The sequence below is a fragment of the Labeo rohita genome, chromosome 21 (genome assembly GCF_022985175.1).
Source record: "Labeo rohita strain BAU-BD-2019 chromosome 21, IGBB_LRoh.1.0, whole genome shotgun sequence".
Lineage (NCBI taxonomy): Eukaryota > Metazoa > Chordata > Actinopteri > Cypriniformes > Cyprinidae > Labeo > Labeo rohita.
Window position 1 is genome coordinate 24,411,080 of NC_066889.1, and position 13,866 is coordinate 24,424,945.

A 13,866-nucleotide genomic window follows, 5' to 3' on the forward strand; every position below is an offset into this window, starting at 1 on the left:
GGGGGTTAAGGTAAGCATATCTGCCGCTTAGCCCTCGGCGACACCTCAAGAGCCGCATTGGGGAGCGAGAGCTGTAAGAGGAACCGACCTCTTCAGCGCTGCCAGAGCAGTTGAGCAAAACTATTAAATGCCTCGGTATTCACTCCCACCTCTGTCTGAGACACCCTAAGCTAAAATACAAAAGCATTAATCTTCACATGACACATACGGTTTGCAAGCCCTCCCCAACTGGAGCGTTGTTGCACTTTAAGGTCACTTTGTCAGAAAAACACTGCATGTTTCTGCTTCCCACCTGCTATTATCCCTAGCCAGTTGTACAGTAAATTACAGCTTATGTTATGAAAGTTAACCCAACTTAGACAACCTTTTCTTGCTGTTGCCTGATAAAAAAAGAAATGGTTAGCTGATCTTTCCAAGGTAAAAATGCATCATTAGGAGTTTCGATGAGGTTTAAAAGCTATATATGATGGAGAAGGAAGAGATCGCTCTTTGTTTTGGTGCCCTGCGGGTCATTAAACTCTTAAAGGCAGTTCGTCTTCCTCTTCAGCTGGCAGACGCCCAAGTCGGAACTGGTAGAGAGCAGAGTCGACGCTTTCTGATCTTACCTAATTGAAATACAGATGTACCTTTTAGGAAGAGTAAAACAAACGAATGTGGCTGACAGTATTTGCGGGTGATTCATTACTATTGTTTTCTGCTGCGCATCTACCATTAGATTAGTTAAGACAGGGACTCCATTAACATTTTTCTTTATGCTTGTGCAGAGAGAAAAGAAAAGCATTGCCAAAAACACTTGCTAAAGTGTTGTGTGTGATTGCCAAACTGTTGCTGTAGAGTATCTAAGGTGCTCTTGGTTTATAGCATGTGGTTTGTAGTTTGTCAACTCAACCAGAAGTACCTGGCTTAAATTTTAGATTTTGCTAATATGTAACCCTGGACCACAAAAAAGGTTCAATTTTTTGAAATTGAGATTTATACATCATCTGAAAGCTGAATAAATAAGCATTCCATTGTTGTATGGTTGTTAGGATAGGACGATATTTGGCCGAGATACAACTATTTAAAAAAATTGGAAACTGAGGGTGCAAAAAAAATCTAAATATTGAGAAAATTGCCTTTAAAGTTGTCCAGATGAAGTTCTTAGCAATGCATATAACTAATCAAAAATTAAGTGTGGATATATTTATGGTAGGAAATTTACAAAATATATTCATGGAACATGATCTCTACTTAATATCCTAATGATTTTTGGCATAAAAGAAAAATCTATCATTTTGACCCATGCAATGTATTATTGGCTATTGCTACAAATATACCCGTGTACTTATGCTTATGCATACTTATGACTGGTTTTGTGGTCCAGGGTCGCATATTTCCTCTAAAGAAAGATAGACTTGTATAGTGATGAAAGCCATTGAAAGCCAATATTAAATAGTAATTAATATTCTTTTTTAGCACTCAGACAGGAATGTTAGAGGGAAACAATATACAATTCTATTTCAACATTATTTATTCTTCTTTCAATAAAATAAGTATTGGCTGTATTCAAAGTGATCAACATTTGGTTTTCAACCACTGAAAATGGGTAATATTTAACAATCATTGAGATCCTCATATCTCTGCCACTAAATTATGTAGTGAAAATGAAGATTCTAAAAGAAAAGTTATTAAGAGCTAGAATCTAAAGTCATATTGAGATATCTTTAATACTTCTAGAGTTATAGGCACACAAATTTTGGAAAAAGCCCTCAGACAGGTATGTTCAATGCAGTTGTCTTGGCAGAAAGAAGCGAGATACGTTTTTCAGACATTCCTTTTTAAAAGAAAATAAGTTTTTTTTTTTTTTTTTTAAATGTGTACAATTTAATAATTTACACATGGAGCTGTATTGAAATTCCAGTACCTTCCAAAAAATGCAGATGTCAAAAGGAAGAAGTTTGTTAAGAAGTTCCAATAAGACCCAATATGTAAAAGGGCATTAGGATATCTTCAGTACTTCTTGAGTTACAGGCATGAAAACATTGGAGTAAAAACTTGCAAAGTGCTGTTTTCCCATTTTTTAATAGTCACCATTGGCACACAATGTAACAAAGATTGCTAATATCAACAGATTTTACTAATAGAACTAAGAATCTAACGACTAACGACCCCCCCTCTACAAAATAGTGGATTATTCAATAAATATTCATCAATGACATTTAATATTTTGGCTTTCATCACTATACATGTTTATCTTTCTTCAAATAAAATATTAGCAAAATCAAAAATTTGTTACTTTGATAATGTTAAGAAAACCAAAAAAGGAGCGAAATACACATTTGCCAAAGCAATAATACTGTTTTAGCAAATCTCACTAGGCGGACTAACAAGCAAGTTTACCATGTTATAAAAGTCATGTGATGCCATTTTCAAAATGTGATCATTTATAAATCATGCACTATGGCAACAGTTTTGAGCTGATAATGCTAATGGTTTGGGGTGAGCAACATGCAGGGTTAATTGTGTGTTTGAACCTTTAACCCTTTTTGACCTAATTATGACTTTATAGTAGTAATCCAGAACCACAGGCTAAAACGGGCCTGAGGCTTTACTAAGCCCTTATTTACAGCATCCCCGGAAGCATCCACATTATACACACCATTTCCCCTCTCTCAAGCTGCACTGATGCATTCTGGGAAATGACTATCAGCCCTGTCTCTCCCTCATTTCCTTTCTGACCTCTAATTGCCATGCGGTTTCTGTACTGCAAAGCAATATGTATACAAACCAAGATGCTACTTGCATATTTATATCTATTTATATTGCATATTGCATGCATTATTGCATATTATTTCCACACTCAGTTAGCGTAAACCTCCCCCACCCTCTCTCATTCCCTTCTCAGAGAGATGTTTTGATTGTCGTGTTTATTCCGACCTCGGGTTGTGCTCCTGGCACACGCTGTGATTCCAGGGTTCGCTATCTCTGTCCAAATCCTGCCGTGAGCAGGTCTGTGTGTGCTATATACCGCAGTGTATACGCCTCTGTGGATTTACCGCCATGTTGAATGAAGTCACGGTACCCTGATCCGCTCAAACACAGCTGTGGCGTGAGTTAGCGCGTGGATCACGATGCCGCAGTGTAACATGGTGCAGAGTCTAAATGGGCTTTAATGAAACCTGGAGTGTGAATCAGACGTGATGTTCAGTATACCTCGAAGGGTTTACAGAAAATGTAGTTAAATTGGGTTGCTCATGCACATGCAATCTCAAATCTGTTTTTTATTCATATACTGTATGCACATGCCTATCTTTGTTTTCCGGTTTGCTTCCCTTTCTCCATATCTCAGTCTCATTTCCTTACCTACTCCATTTATTTGTGTTATCTAGCATTGCTTCTTTTTGTTTTCACTTAACCCTGCTTTATCAGTCTTTTACTTCCTGTCTCTGTGTTTGTTTCTCTCTTTCCTCTGATGAGACACCTAGAGGGGGAGGGGAGTTTAAATGGAATAGTGCACATTTCCTGTGAGGAAGGTTTTCTATATTAGTTCTGTGTAAGTGGTTTGTAAATCTATTCAAGTTTGCATTGAACTGAATGTGGCAATTTACATAACAATGGTTTTACATACAATTCATTCTGCCCGTGTTTCCTCAATAAGGTCTACTGACTAAAATTCCTTATATTCCATGCAATAATTTTTGAGTACACTGTAGAAATGATAGGCTACTATGTTGGATCTTGGATCTTTCTGTTTTGATTCATAATAGTGATAGATTATTTTTAATCTATTTATTTTAAGACCTTACAGTAAATACAATACAGTTCAAAGATTTGGAGTCAGTAAGATCAAAATAACTCTTTTCTATTTTAATATATTTTAAAATCAAATCTATATCTGTGATGCAGTGCTTAATTTTCAGCATTATTACAGCAGTCTTCAGTGTCACATGATCCTTCAGAACTTATTCTAATATGCTGATTTGCATTTTTAATCATTATCAGTGTTAAACAGTTGTGCTGCTTAATATTTTTGTAGATGCATTTTTTTCAAGATTCTTTGATGAATAGAAAGTTTACAAGAACAACATTGATTTAGTTTTATCCTAAACAGATTAACTTGAATCTGGCAACATTTTATTACATTGCCCGTTGCATGTATAGTGGTAGAAAATTAAATGTCCAGTGAGAGATGCTAAAAGGTTAATGCTCTGTCGCTCTGATAATGTTAATAAAACCAAATAGCTAAAAAGCTAAAAACACGTTGCTAAAGCAGCAATATTGTTTAGGTAGCTTTTGCAAATCTTATTAATGGACTAACAAGCAAGTTTACCTTGTTAGAAAAGCCTTACATATAGAGCTAGTCATTGTTAAAATGTGTTCGTTTACAAATATAAAGTTTATAAGAATAGCAAAATTGTTTTAGCTTGCTTTTACATATCTTACTAGGTAGACTAACAAGCAAGTTTACCATGTTAGAAAAGCCTTACATATGGAGCTAGTCATGTGACACCACTGTCAAAATGTGTTCATTAACGAATAGAAAAGTTTATAAAAACAGCAAAAATGTTTTAGCTTACTTTTACAAATCGTACTAGGTGGACTAACAAGCAAGTTTATCATGTTGGAAAAGCCTTACATATGGAGCTAATGACGTGATGCAACTGTCAAAATGTTTTCGTTTACGAATAGAGAGTTTATAAGAACAGCTTTACAAATCTTACTAGGTGGGCTAACGAGCAAGTTTACCATGTTAGAAAAGCCATACATATGGAGCTATGCATGTAATGCCACTGTTAAAATGTGTTTGTTTACATGGAAAATTTATAAAAACAGCAATATTGTTTTAGCTTGCTTTTACAAATCTTACTAGGTGGACTAACAAGCAAGTTTACCATGTTAGAAAAGCCTTACATGTGGAGATAGTCGTGTGACACGACTATCAAAATGTGTTCATTAACAAATAGAAAAGTTTATAAAAACAGCAAAAATGTTTTAGCTTACTTTTACAAATCATACTAGGTGGACTAACAAGCAAGTTTACCACGTTAGAAAAGCCTTACATATGGAGCTAGTGACGTGATGCCACTGTCAAAATGTTTTCGTTTACGAATAGAAAGTTTATAAGAACAGCTTTACAAATCTTACTAGGTGGGCTAACAAGCAAGTTTACCATATTAGAAAAGCCATACAAATGGAGCTATGCATGTAATGCCACTGTTAAAATGTGTTTGTTTACATATGGAAAGTTTATAAAAACAGCAATATTGTTTTAGCTTGCTTTTACAAATCTTACTAGGTGGACTAACAAGCAAGTTTACCATGTTAGAAAAGCCTTACATATGGAGATACTCATGTGACGCCACTGTCAAAATGTGTTCATTTAAAAATAGAAACTTTATAACTTTCTACTTTCTAGTTTATATAATATTGTTTTAGCTTGCTTTTTACAAATCTTATTAGGTGGACTAACAAGCAAGTATCAAAAAAAAAACATGGAGCTACGCATGTGACGCCACTGTCAAAATGTGTTTGTTTCACAACAAAAAAGGTTATAAGAAAAGCACTGATTTAAAACACAAATCTATTGTAGCATTTAAATGTCTTTACTGTTAAAATAACATTAATTTAATAAAATTTCTGACCATAAATGTTTGAATGATAGTTTATAATGCCATTGTTATAATACAGCAGTTATATAAACAAGAAGTAGCGGTTGAAACTAATTCCTAACCATTAGGAATCTCATGGGTAATGCAACCACTGAGACAAAATGACATTATAAAATTATAGAAGCTTCTCTTTTCTCTTCAAGGGGATCATCATTCTTGCTTTATATTCTGTCCCTGAAATGCTCTTAAAAGCTTATTTTATGCAATTTGGATTGGGACAGAGTAGAACAAGCATACGGGCAGTATATTAAAAAGAAAGAATGAAAAGGACATGGAGAAAAAACAGGAGGGATTGAACATTCGGTGTGATTTTGGGAAAATAAACAGACGAGGGCGGGGAGATGAGTGAGCGCTCGAATCCCCAAGTCAGTGAGGGTCACATCTGTCCATTTGCTCTCACACCAGCGTTTTGTCTGCTCTGGAGGCCTGATGGTGTGTGTATGTGTGTGAATCAGTGTAGAACCCACAACAAAACACAGCTGTTCCCTCTCAGCGTCCATCGCAGGTAGCTTCACCAGCTATTTTCTTAGTCGCTGGTAAATAACTAGAAAAATAACAGTGCAGTAAATGCAACAGAAACAACACAAATCTCCCTCCCCAAACTAAGATGCAAAAACAGCTTTTTCAGAAGTTATGATATCACAACCGTAAGCATATAAACGTCGCCTTGCAGTATTTGCATATCAATGCATATTCAGTATTTACATGCTTGGCCCGTCCTGATAAACGACAGTGTTAAGTATGCCAGTATCATGAGGTTTGCCAAGCATAACAGAGCTATTTACATATAGAAGTCTTAAAGGTACAGTAGCAAAAACAGCCTGTGGAAAAAGGGTGAAAAATGAACATGTAAAGTGTGAAGTGGTGTGTGATATCTTAAATTGCATTGCAAGAGTACTTTAAGTGCGTAACATGTCAGAAATGGCTGAAGTGATCAAACCTTAGTTTCTTTTAATAATGGTTGCGCATAAACCACATCATGCATCCAAACCGAACAGATCACAGAAGATCGTGAACATCAGTCTGATGATGCTGTGTCTTTAAGCATGTCTCAACCTGGGAGAAATTCAAGCAGAATGATTCATCAGTGAACTGGTAAATTGATCTAAAAGGGGAAAATCAGACCCACGTACTGTGCTCACTTAGGGAAGAAGAAGCAATAGAGGGGGGCAGAGAGGTACTTAATGATGCCAATGTTAGTATACTGGTCTGAAGACAAGGTCCAATTTCACCTGCAGGATTTTTTTTTTATTTTTAAGGACAGTGGTGTTCTTAGTGGATGGTGTGCCCTCAAATAAAGCCTCAAAAATCTGAAATTAAATAAATAAACTTTTTTTTTCAAGTAGACACATTTAAATCTGTTTATTTAATTAATGTTCAGATGCATAATTAATGTTTAAAATATTGTGGTAAAATGTTCAATATTTAAAAAAAAATAATACATCAATAAGTTAAATAATAATAATTTGATTAAAATAAATACTACAAATAAAATGTTCATGATTAGCATTAATATTGCATTAAAATATTCAATAATAAAGAACAAATGATACTTTAATAATGTAATAATTAAAAATAAACAAATAATTTAACAATGTTGTTTGATTAAAATGAATACTATAATAATAATTCAATAATTTATATATACATTCAATAAGATTTGATTAAAATAAATACTAAAAATAATAATTCAATAATTTAATAATTTAAATTAAAACATTATTAACTTAATGATAATTGATAAGTAAATGATGTAATGATGTAACTATTATTTAATTAAATATTAAAAAACTAAATAAAAACAATATTTCAATAATAATATAATTTTAATTGGTAAATGCAATTTAATGCAACAGTAGAAATGCCTTTTGTTTGTTTATATAAACTAATGCTCATCAATGTCCCTGAAAATAATTGAGCCAGTTCAAAAGTAGGAACCGAATATTCCTTTAATTGTGAACTCGATTCATTTTAAAGGCGTGTTTGTTTGACGACTGTCTAGGTGCTTGGCACCTCAGAAATACACAGTGCATTCAAATGTCACATTGTACGGGTCAATACTGTCCTTTCTAAAACAAAAGGTCACCAAATCCCAGAGTAAATGTTGCTCCTGAGAAGCGACTACATCACTTTGGTTGGGAACAATTGGCCGGTTCCTGTGTTGTTAGTCAGACTGTGTTTTGTCGTCCACCTGTGTGTTTTTCAAAGCACCTGTGTCTGTTTCTGGTGACTCATCCCTTCTCCACAAACGTCCCGCCCCTGCGTGGCGCACAGGTGTCAGGAGGCTATGCTAGGTGAGGGAGTCAATGCTAGGTGAGGGCAGGGGAGGATATTGCGTGTTTGCATCCTCAGCGAGATCTTGCATCTGTGCCAAGTATTAGAAACCGAAGCACAAACAGTCAGTCACACCTTTAAGACGCCTTCTATCACCATCCGCTCCCTGAAAGCAAAACGCAGCTGAGTCAGCTTGAGCGGGTTATCTTGACAGCAAGAATCCAGTGATTTATGCGCAGTTATTTGGAGGAAACTTATTTACTTATTTGGGCGTGTGCTAGAAAAATCACTTTGCATGGGAATGTTGAGTTTTTGTCTGCTGTTTTATGAGAATTGTATGTTGTAGTCGAAGTCAAAAGTTATTTTTGACACATTCTACTTCCATTTACTTTTTACTTTTTTTTTTTCATGTTTTCAAATCTTTTATGTCTGTTATACATTTATTTCCTCAAAATACTGTAAAAACTGTATCAAACATTATTAGTGTTCAAACCATTTTTGCTGTGGAACATTTTTGTGGAACATTTTTTTTCAGGATTTTTTGAATAGAAAGTCCAAAGTAACAGCATTTATTTTAAAAATAAATATTTTGTAGTAATATAAATATCACTAAAAATGAAATGAAATGATTTAAACATAAAACATAATAAAATAAAATAAAATAATAAAAACTAAATTTGTATATTTATATTATATTTTTATATTTTATATTGGTTATTTTTATTACATAAAAAAAATCATTATTAAGTTTTTTAAAAGTATTAAATTCAACTTTGCCACAAAAGGAATAACTTAACATAGTTAATAAATATATTAGTAAATATTATATTATATTTTTATATTTTAAATTATAATAATATTTCACAATATTATCATTTGACAAGCATGTAAAAAATCATTATTTTTTTCAAACTAGTAGTAAAAACAACAACAAAAAAGTTCAAATAAAATATAAAATAAAAACTTACTAACCAAAATGTTGAATGGTAATGTAATTGATAATGTAATTTTTTTATTATATTATAATAATATGTTTTTAAAAATATTTATTAAATCTACTAAAAAGTGAAGTATTACATTCAGCTTTGTCATAACAGGAATAAATAATATTGTTGATAATTATAATAATAATTACATATATATTTATTTTACATTATAATAATATTTCAAAATATTTTAATTTCACAAACATTAAAAAGTTTTTTTTTCAAACCTATAGTAAATATGTAAAACGGCCTCAAAAAATAAGTAAAATAAAATAAAATATAAAATAAATTAAAATAAAATCAAAACTTACCAATCAAAATGTTGAATGGTAATGTAAGTGATAATGTTAATTTTTATTATATTAAAATAATATTTATTTAAATATTTATTGAATATTTTTAATGTATTACATTCAGCTTTGTCATAACAGGAATAATTTAATATAGTTAATAATTATATTAGAAAATTATTAGTGAATATAGTTATTTTTTTATTATAATATTTCACAATATTATCATTTCACAAACATAAATAAATCTTTTTTTTTTTTCAAATCAGTAGCAAATATCCAAAAATTAGTCAAATAAAATAAAACACTTATCAAAGTGTTTAATGGTAATGTAATTGATAATGTTAATAATATTTATTTAAATATATTTAAATTAATTAAGCTTTGCTGTAACATTATTTCACAATATTATCATTTCTACTGCATTTCTTCTCACCTAAGTGCATCAAATAAATGCACTTAGGTGACCATAAGATCACAATCTTCACAATCTTCAATCACATTTTTTTTTAAAAAACATTTGACCAGTAGTGAACATCCAAAAGAATATGCTAATAGCAGGTTAAAGTGCCGCTCCTAATTGGCTAAAGTATTGTTTCTATACATGCTTGCGTACACAAGCCTCTTGAGCCATTGAATATCCTCATCACTCTACATGCGTGTGTGTGTGTGAAAGCTGTCTGCCTTCCTCAGCAGGCTAAAAGCTCTCATCACGCGGCGAGTGTATGTGACCGGCTGCTTGGACACGTCAGGTCTCTTTAGCAGGAAGTCTGCTTTAATGGTTTGGAAGTCTAGTGCACTCCTGAGAATCTAATCAATGTCTGTAGATGAGATTCATTCCCAAACAACAATGTACACTTATAGTAACATGGGATTAGGTATGGTTTGATAGGATTTTGAGTATTATAAGACTTTATATTTATTCATATTGTACAGATCTTTTGACGTCAGTATCCGTCGAATCTGGTGAATCCCAGAAGGAAATGTACAGATCATATTTGATCTCTAAATGAAGGAGTATTAAGCTGCAATAAGAGAGAATAAAAAATAAAAATAATAGAGTCAAGATTTAGGTTTTGAATTATTTACATAAAGATTTGGCTCACTTTACAATAAATGATAAATAATAAATTATTCTTTCTCTTCCATTAAATAAAAAAGGATGATATAACAATTAGTAATGAATAATAATTAATAATTACAATCTTAAATTGCAGTTTTAAAATGCATTGTAATTTTTTACTTTTTTGTGATTTTGACAGACATTTATTCACAGTTTTGATGATTATTGTCCTGTTTATATTTTATTATATTTTTTATGCTTTTGAGGTGAAATGTAGCTTCACATTTTCAATAAACAAAATTTTAAATTGCATTTTAAAATTGTAATTTTTCCATGATTTTGACAGACATTTTTCATGATTTTGATTATTGACCTGTTTATATTTTACTATATTTTACTATATTTTTTATTATGTATTTTTTTATTTTTAAATATTTAAATATTTTTATATTTTTATTATATATTTGTATATTTATTTATTATATTTTACGATAGTTTTGATGACATTGACCAGTTTATATTTTATTATTTTTTTATGCTTTTAAGGTTAAAAATTTGAAATTGGATTTTTAAAATACATTGTTTTTTTTATTATTATTTTTATTTTTTGTGATTTTGACAGACTTTGTCAGATTTTGTCAGTTATGATGATTATTGACCTGTTTATATTTTATTATATTTTTTATGCTTGTGAGGTGAAATATAACTTCACATTTTCAATAATCAAAATTTCAATTTGCATTTTTAAAATGCATTGTAATTAAAAAAAAAAAGTATGATTTTTGACAGACATTTCTTCACAGTTTTGATTATTGTCCTGTTTATATTTTATTATGTTTTTTATGCTTTTGAGGTGAAATGTAGCTTCACGTTTTCAATAAACAAAATTTTAAATTGCATTTTTAAAATACATTGTAATTTTTTTCATAATTTCAAAATGTTTTGTAATTTTTTTTGTGTGATTTTGACAGACATATCTTCACAGTTTTTATTATATTGACCTGTTTATATTTTCTTCACATGTTCAGTTTCAATCAAAATTTAAATGTGCATTTTTATAAAACAAAAAAAGAAACTTCTCATTTTTGTCAGTATCATCAAAACTGAAGAAAGTCTGTCCAAATCATAAAAAATATATTTAAAAAAATACACTGTATTTTTAAAATGCTATTTTAAATTTTGATTGAAAATATGAAGTTACATTTCACCTCAAAAGAATATCAAAATTATAATCAAATATAAACAGGTCAGTGTAATCAGAATTGTGAAGAAATGTCTTTCAAACCCATTACATTTTTTTTTTTCAAAAATTACAATGTATATGATTTGTTTTTTTTATTTTGTTTATTGAAAGTGTGAAGAAAATGAGAAATGTTGGACAGACATTTCTTCACAGTTTTGATGATATTGACCTGTTTATTTAATAGAAAACATGATTCTGAATTTGTAGAAAAATATGATTTATTTATAACTTTATTTTTAATTATTTATAGATCATCTTACATTTTAGCAGCCATTTGGACTCATTAATCTAAAACCGCTTTGCTAATAAATATTTCCTCTTCAAATCCTGCAAATCTCCATTACACTGATCAGTAGTCATACTTTGAGAAGATAAATTCCAAGGGCCAGGTTGTTTTTTTTGTTTTTGCTCTTTAAACTCATGTGTCTCTGCATAATTAGATTTCTCAAGAGGCTCCCTTTGTCCAGGCATGCTAATGCAATTTCTCCTCTCTTCCTCTCAATTAACAATTAATCTTTGCCCAAAACCGGCCCGCGCCGCACCGTACGGAAGAGCAGGCGATCGGCGGCACTGCAGCCCGCAGGAGGATAAACAAGTACTAGTCGTTCCTTTGCTCGTTGCCCGTGGGCACCAGCCTCCCATCGCCCCAGAGGAGAACAGGGGATGCTGGGAAAAACCATAAACAGAGAGAGTGACGCTGAATCAATCTCTTCCCCAAAGCAAATTATTACACTGCTGCTTCATTCTCCAGTGAGTTTCGAGCAACTGGCAGATTAAAACAATTTGCACAAACATGGTTTCGCCCTCAGTGTTCGGCGTCTCACGCTCTGTCTCTTTCAGTCTCTTTGCCTGCCTGTCCTGCGTTTTGTGTATGTTTGTGTGCGTATGTATATCTAATAGTGCCTGACACACTGTAATTGCACAGATGCTTATGCATCATGGTCTTATACACTGCGGATCAGCGTAGATGTTAATGCATAGCATAGATGTACAGTAACATCTGTTCATTGAGTATTACACATGCAGTGAACCTGATGTGCATTTCATTTTGATGCATATCTGTAATGAATAGATGCACTGTTTTATTTACAACTTCTAGAAAGATTACTGGTACGTTTTACATCTTTTGACTTCAAAACTTAATGTTTAATTCAGTGTGTCACTTACCGATTCTTTGTCATTTTTGTGAAATTTACAAGCAGTTTTTGAGTTTATTTTTTCTTCAGTGTATGATCAGAACATCACTGTGAAATTGCATAAACATAACCCTTTAAAAAGCATTTCTTGTAATTAAATTTCTTAAATACATAAATAAACAGAAAAAAATTATTATTGATTAAAAAGCAGTGCACAACTAAATTTTCAGAAGTCAGTATTTCTTGTGCCAAAGTTTGTGCAAAAGTGTAAAAAAAAAGTAAACCTAAATTATAGTATATGTAAATAAAAAACATATATATATATATATATATATAACTTTTTTTTTTACATTTAATGTATTATAATATATTATGTTTTCTGTAATATATTATATTTATAATCAATAATAATATAATTTTTTAAAATATTTTATATATATAATCATTTTTACTGTAATATAATATTATATTTATAATTTGTAATATCTAAATATGTTTTATATATTATTGATTTACACACACAGTTAAATGTTTGTGTTTCCTTTCACATATTTACATTAGATTCACATGTATATATATACACACACACCCACACACACACACCCACACATATATATATATATATATATAAATACCCACACATATAGATAGATAGATAGATATAACTTTTTATAATATAATAATATATTATAATTTTATTGTAATATAATATTTTTTAATAATTTATAGTAATATATAAAGAATTCATTATATTTTGTATTTTATATATATATATATATATATACACATTTTTTGTTTCTTTTTACATGTTTATATTTAGATCAAAATTTATATATACTATAATTTGGGTCTAAATTATGTTTTTACATTAGGTTCATATATATATATATATATATATATATACACTTTTAATGTCAAGGCTACATTTATATTTGATATAATTGCATTGATAAAAAATACAGTAAAACAGTAATATTGTGAAATATTATTGCAATTTAAAATAACGTTTAAATTTCAATATACTTTAAAATGTAATTTATTCCAGTGGTGGCAAAGTTGAATTTTCATCAGTTATTGCTATAGTCTTTAGAGTCACATGATCCTTCAGAAATCATTCAAATATGAAATCAATCAAATATGTTGATTTATTAATAATGTTGGAAACAGTTGTGCTACATAATATTTTTTGGAAACTGTGGTACTTTTTTTGATGAACAAAAAGCTTT

The 13,866-nt window shown here is 30.8% G+C and overlaps 1 protein-coding gene across 1 annotated transcript in view; it reads left to right on the forward strand.

Moving 5' to 3' along the window:
• LOC127152303 (potassium/sodium hyperpolarization-activated cyclic nucleotide-gated channel 1) overlaps positions 1-13,866 on the forward strand; it is a 132,398-nt gene that overhangs the window by 15,230 nt on the left and 103,302 nt on the right. The window lies entirely within an intron of this gene.